Source organism: Gekko japonicus, unplaced genomic scaffold (genome assembly GCF_001447785.1).
Source record: "Gekko japonicus isolate JY-2015 unplaced genomic scaffold, Gekko_japonicus_V1.1 scaffold661, whole genome shotgun sequence".
NCBI classification, from domain to species: domain Eukaryota; kingdom Metazoa; phylum Chordata; class Lepidosauria; order Squamata; family Gekkonidae; genus Gekko; species Gekko japonicus.
Window position 1 is genome coordinate 583838 of NW_015173694.1, and position 6390 is coordinate 590227.

A 6390-nucleotide genomic window follows, 5' to 3' on the forward strand; every position below is an offset into this window, starting at 1 on the left:
ACCGCTCTTTTTTCAAGAACGGCTCTTATCAGAACTACGGCTTGCCCAAGGTCATCCAGCCAGGTGCAAGTGGAGGAGTGGGGAATCAAACCCGGTTCTCCCAGATTAGAGTCCGCGCACTTAACCACTACACCAAACTGGAGGGCAACAGCAAACCCCCTGTTAGTCTTTTGCCTTGCTACCTCTACAGGGTTTCCACAAGTCGGCTGCAACTTGATGGCACTTTACACACAAACACACTCGACTCCCTTAACCAGTCTATCCCTTCTTGGATGTTAAACTTAGACCTGTGTATAGGTTTTGTAGTTAAATTCCAGGCTCATCACGTCTCATTTGGCACAAAAATGACCTATTTGGGCTGGTCTTTGAGGCTTGGGTATGTGGGCAGGCAGGCAATTTAAATGAATCTGATTTGTTATTATGCTGTTCTCTACAGAGGAAGGATGACATTTTATATATATCCCTTTTGCTACCTGCCCATTGGGATGGGTTGAGCGATAAGCCTGAATCAATAAACTGGCAGGCCTAAAGGGGGTGAGAACAGCCAGTGTTAGTTTAATTCATTCGAATGCAATCATTGGAGTTCATGACCAGCGTTCCAGTAATTATCACCAACCAGACTGCAATCAAACAGAAATCCTGTTTTCTCTTCCGGAGCTGGAAATGTTAAGGTGGACCTTTGATCAGCTTCTGTCAGAAGAGAGTGCCCTGCAGACTCAAGAGAGTCTTTGTGAAAACTGGTCTCTTTTGAAATTCTTGGATTCAGGTGCCCACATTGCCCATTCGCACCCAAAGCAAGGCGATTCCAAAAATCCAACTAGTTGCCGACGCTCATAAAAACAGCAAGATTGCTGTAACCGTCTTTCAGCTGCTACCCATCCAGAGGGAGGCAAACGTTTCCATCAACGCAGAAGGGAGAAGGAGGTTCTTCCCCACTCTGCATGAAACAAAAAGATGACCACTATGCCATGTTCCACAAAATCTCCCCCAAGACTGAGATATGCTTGCTTTCCAATCCCTGCTTGCACAATAACAGCTGAGTGCGAGAAAGTCACCTGCTCCCCAGCTTCCGTTTTGACAAATTCCAAGGGGATAATTCTGTTAGTCTGTTACGGTATTTCCAGAAAAGAAAAGGTCTTGTGACACCTTAAAGCCTAACAGATTTACTGTGGCTTATGTCTCGCAAGCGGAAGCCACTAGCGCTCTTGAAGGTGCCACAAGAGGCTGTTAGCATCTTTCATTCTGTGAGCGGCAGCACAGATGGGCCTCCCAGCTGAACAGACATTTCTTTGTCGCAGATGATAATCATACAACACATTTTGCTGGAATGGGCCGGGAGGTCAGGAACAGGTAGGGCAACCATAGCTATGAACGGCAAAAAGAAAAGAAAAGAAAAGGATGCCGGAGAGGGAATGTATGGTGAGGGGTTCCCTCTGGTGGTAGATATCTATAACTGCAGGAAGGAAAATATTACCACACGTGGGTCTGCAGAGGCAATACGTGGTATTATTAAATACAACAGGAATCTGCAGAAAATATTAACTGGCCCAGTGTTTCTGCATTGCAGGTCTTCTGTGCACTGACAGAAATCTGCAACAATTTAAAATGGAATTTGCAACCAACTTTTCACACGGAAGCTATTGCAGCAAATGTCCCTGGGTTCTGTTCCGCTACCTTTTAGACCTGGGGCTGTTCAAATATATCAGGCTGGCTCCATTCCACGTTTTTACTTGTTCTTGCCCAATTCCCCCTCTTTGCTGTCATCCCCATCCTGTGGAACTTTTGCTAGACAAGAATTGATGCCCAGATCCATGGCAAAGTCTTTTTGGTGGTCAAAAGAGGCTTTTGGTTCCTCTTTTGCCAGCAGAAAAGCTGGTAGGACCTAACCCATCAATGAGCTTTAGCCATTTAAAGAGAGGGACCATCTCAGATGACTTTGGATGCAGGAAGTCACTGGTCTGATTCTGCGTGCCTCCAGCATCAGGCAGGCATAGGGTCAAGCCCAGGGTGTGGTTAAGGGGCCCACAGCTCAGCAGTCATGCTGAAGTTAAGCTGGTTTGGGCGGGTGCTTTCTTGATTGATGGACTAAAGGTTTATATCCAGCCTTTCTTTCATTGCCTAAGGCGGCTTACCATCTCAAGGTAAGCCTACACATAATAGAATTAAGCTCCATACACACCCACACACAAAAAAATGCCTGCAGCTCAAACCACATTAACAGTCCTAGCAAATAAAATGGACTTACAGCCCCTCCTAAAAACTTCTAAGGGCAGCATGTCTCCCCACATCTCATTCCACAAGGTGGGAACCACTATTGAGAAAAGAAGACGAGAAGAGATTGGGTTTATGCCCCACCCTTCACTACCCAAAGGAGTTTCAGAGCAGTTTATAATCTCCTTTCCCTTCCCCTCCCCACAACAGACACCCTGTGAGGTAAGAGAGCTATTTCGAGAACTGCTCCTGAGAGAACAGCTCTGAAAGAACTTGTGACTGACCCAAGGACACCCTAGCAGCTGCATGTGGAGAAGTGGGGAATCAAACCTGGTTCTCCCAGATTAGAGTCCGTACTCCTAACCACTATACCAAACTGGCTCTCTGTTGAGCAGGATCAGGCTGCGGTTGATGCCAAGTGAAGCAGGCAGATGACCTGTAATTCGCACCCAGGGACATATGGGTGTCCATGACAGAAGGCAGGGAAGCTCTACTATACAATACCTATAAATCCTGTGGGTTCTTTTAAGAGAACTGGGGGGAGGTGTTTTTAAAAATGCCACTGAAGCTGCAGTCTGCGGGGGGAGCTCAATGCAGTGGGAGGAGTTTCCCCACAGGCTATTTTCCTCCCCAAAACACCAAGCGGTATTTATTCCTTGGGGTAGGGGAGGGCATATGGGTATAGTAAGCATTTCCATGGTAAAAGGGAACTTGGAAAAAAGGAAAAATTCTACAGGAAAACAGCCCAAGGGCAAAGCATTAAGCCCCCTCGCCAAGTTCCCCCCCTTATTGCTGTTGGAATTCATGGCAACATGAAGGCAGTCTCCCATGCAAGCAATCGCCAGGCCTGCTTAGCATCAGCAAAGCTGCTCCATCAGATGCCTTCCAGCCCTACTCTGGGACTCTCCTGATGTGTGTTACTTCTATCTGTTTATTTTAGTGCCTTTTTGATCCCACCCTTCTTCCCAGCAGCTCACGATACACAATTTCCTGTCCTCCATTTGATCTTCACAACAACCCTGCAAAGTAGATTAGCCCAACAGAGAATGACAGGCCCAAGGCCACCCACTCAGTTTCAGGGCAAGCAGGGACTTGAACCAGAGTCTCCCCGTCCTAATCCTATATTCTAATCACCGTGCCATGCCACGGCATTTAGCAGCTTCATTTAGTGAAAACCAAAACACTTTCTTTTGAGATTTATGGAATGATACATCGCATGCATGGCCCCACCTTGGAACAGATCTTTGCCAAAAATATTGTAGAACAGCTGCTAATCAGGATGACAATATTGGGGTGGGGGGTGAACCGATGATCTAACTAAGCCTCTTTAGAACAGACGCCAGCGGAAAGTCTTAAATTTGCAAATCCTGTCCTCAGAGCTCCAAACATCTGGGAACCTCTCTGCTCAGCACCTCTGATGTGTGAAAATGGAGTGTGTGTGTGTCCCCCAAAATTGACAGCAACTATCCAAAAGGTCACAGCAGCAATCACAGCTAGGGAATACTTGTTCTCCTGCTAAGGGGAGGTTTCATTCCCATAGAGGGGAGAGTTAAGATGGGCCCAGATCCAACTTCCGAACTTGTTTCCAATGCATGCAGAGGAGATGGTGTAACACAGATCAGCGGCCTTTTATAACTGAAGAGCCACACTACGTCAACTTTCAGGGCAAGAGGGCAACAAGGAGGCAAAACGAGAAAGGCCATTTGCATCACTGAAACTACACAAACAATGGCAACTGACATACATGAAGTTTCCACAAGCCAAACACAGGTTGCTGTGAGTTGTTTCCAAGGCATGCAGAGGAGATGGTGTAACACAGATCAGCGGCCTTTTATAACTGAAGAGCCGCCCGACGTCAACATTCAGGGCAAGAGGGCAACGAGGAGCCAAAACGAGAAAGGCCATTTGCATCACTGAAACTACACAAACAATGGCAACTGACATACATGAAGTTTCCACAAGCCAAACACAGGTTGCTGTGAGTCCTTTATTAAGGTAAAAAGGTAAAGGTTCCCTTGCTCGAAAGCCAGTCGAGTCCGACTCTAGGGTTGCGGTGCTCATCTCCGTTTCAAAGCCGAAGAACCATCGCTGTCCGAAGACATTTCCATGGTCATGTGGCCGGCGCACGGAACAAGGCGCACGGAACACTGTTCCCTTCCCACCGAAGTGGTACCTATTTATCTACTTGCAATTCCTTGCTTTCGAACTGCTAGGTTGGCAGGAGCTGGAACTAGAGACGGGAGTTCACTCCGTCACGCGGCACACTCGGGTCTCGAACTGCTGAACTACCGACCTTCCACAGCCTGCAGTTCAGCGTCTTAACCACTTGAGCCACCGCAGCTCCACGAGTCCTTTATTATGAAGTGACAAACACGAACAAGAGCACACTGCACAGTTATCTTCGTGTGCTGACCTAAACCGGCACATGGTTTGCACTTGGATTACTGCAAGCCCTTCACCTCTGCCCCTTCCCTTCCTGTAAAGCAACTCTGAGAAGCCCTTTAGCTAGAGCTGCCAACCTCAAGGTGGAGCCTGGAGATCTTCCAGAACAACGGTTGATCCCCAGAGACCAGTTCCCCTGGAGAAAATGGCAGTTTCAGAGGGTGGACTCTGTGGCATTATATCCCACTGAGGTTGCTCCCCTCCCCACACTCTACTCACCAAATCTCCAGGTATTTCCTAGCACCATAGAAACCTTTGCCATTCCCTTCACATCCCACCTACTTAGGGCTGCCAGCCTCCAGGTGATGGCTGGAGAGCTCCTGGAATTACAACTGGCCTCCAGCCAACAGAGATCACTTCCCCTGGAGAAAACGGATGCTTTGGAAGTTGGACTCTGTGGCATTAGACCTCACCGAGGTCCCTCCCCTCCCCCATCTTCCCCAGGCTCCACCCTCCAAATCTCCAGGAATTTCCCAGCCCAAAGCGGGCAACCCTTCACCCACCCCTCCAGCATACCTGTTGTTTTTTCTAGAGCCATGTTTGGTTGCCCTGACCTGGATGGGCCAGGCAAACTGAGAGCCAGTTTGGTGTAGTGGTTAAGTGCGCGGACTCTAATCTGGGAGAACTGGGTTTGATTCCCCACTCCTCCACTTGCACCTGCTGATGTGACCTTGGGTCAGTCACCAGCTCTGGCACAGCTGTCCTTGAAAAAGAGCCGTTTCCGTCAGAGTTCTCTCAGCCCCACTTACCTCACAGGGTGTCTGTTGTGGGGAGGGGAAGGGAAAGGAGATTGTAAGCCGCTCTGAGACTCCAAGTGAAGGGCAGGGTATAAATCCAATCTCTTCTTCTTCTTCTTCTTCCTCTTTTCAGACCTCAGAAGCTAAGCAGGGCTGACCCTGGCAAGTACTTGGATGGGAGACCCCCGAGGAATACCAGGGCTGGGAGGCAGAGGCAGGCTATCCAGCCACGTCTCTGAATGTCCACCATACCCCCAGTAGGAGTCGACAGAGGTTGCCATGACTTCCAGGCACGGGCACACGCACACACACAAATGCAAAAATACCCCAAAAGTGAGAGCAAGCCATGTTTGGGTCCCCTTATCCTGAAGACCCCTGCTGTAAGATAGCCAAACACCAGTGGCTTTGTGACATGTGAATTGGATGCAACTGGCAGCTTCCTCCATTTTGTGTTCATTTGCGAGACTCTATCCGAGCCTGGGCTCCAGTCCCTATCTCACTGCAGGCATTGCGGCTGGTGCACAGTTGTTCCAAAAGTCCTCCCTGGTCAAGGCAACAGTTAGCCGTTTTTTCGTCCCTCTTCCTAATCTTGAACACAACTGTGATAAATGGTCTGCTTTGGCTTTTAATTCTGCGCAAAATACTTCAGTGTGGTCTTTCCATCAAGAACTCATTTTCATAGTCGGGGCCCTGAGGGCATCCTTAAGGCGAAACCATCTGAAATAAGTTCAGCGGTTAATTTACCAGACCCGGGAGAGATCTCTTTGTCCAGCCACTCGGCCCCGGCCTCCCAAACCTCAATTGCCGACAGAAAGGACTTGAGCGCCCTTCGGTTTCCTGCCTTCTCCAAAAGATTATTGGAAATGTGGAGCGGGGTTTGCAAAAGGCAAGCCCACTTGCCACCCGGTGTCTTTTCTACGCCCAGTCTGCACATGCATACAACACAGGGCTGCATACCAATTCTAGCTTGGGAAACCCCTGAAGATATGGAGGTGGAGTC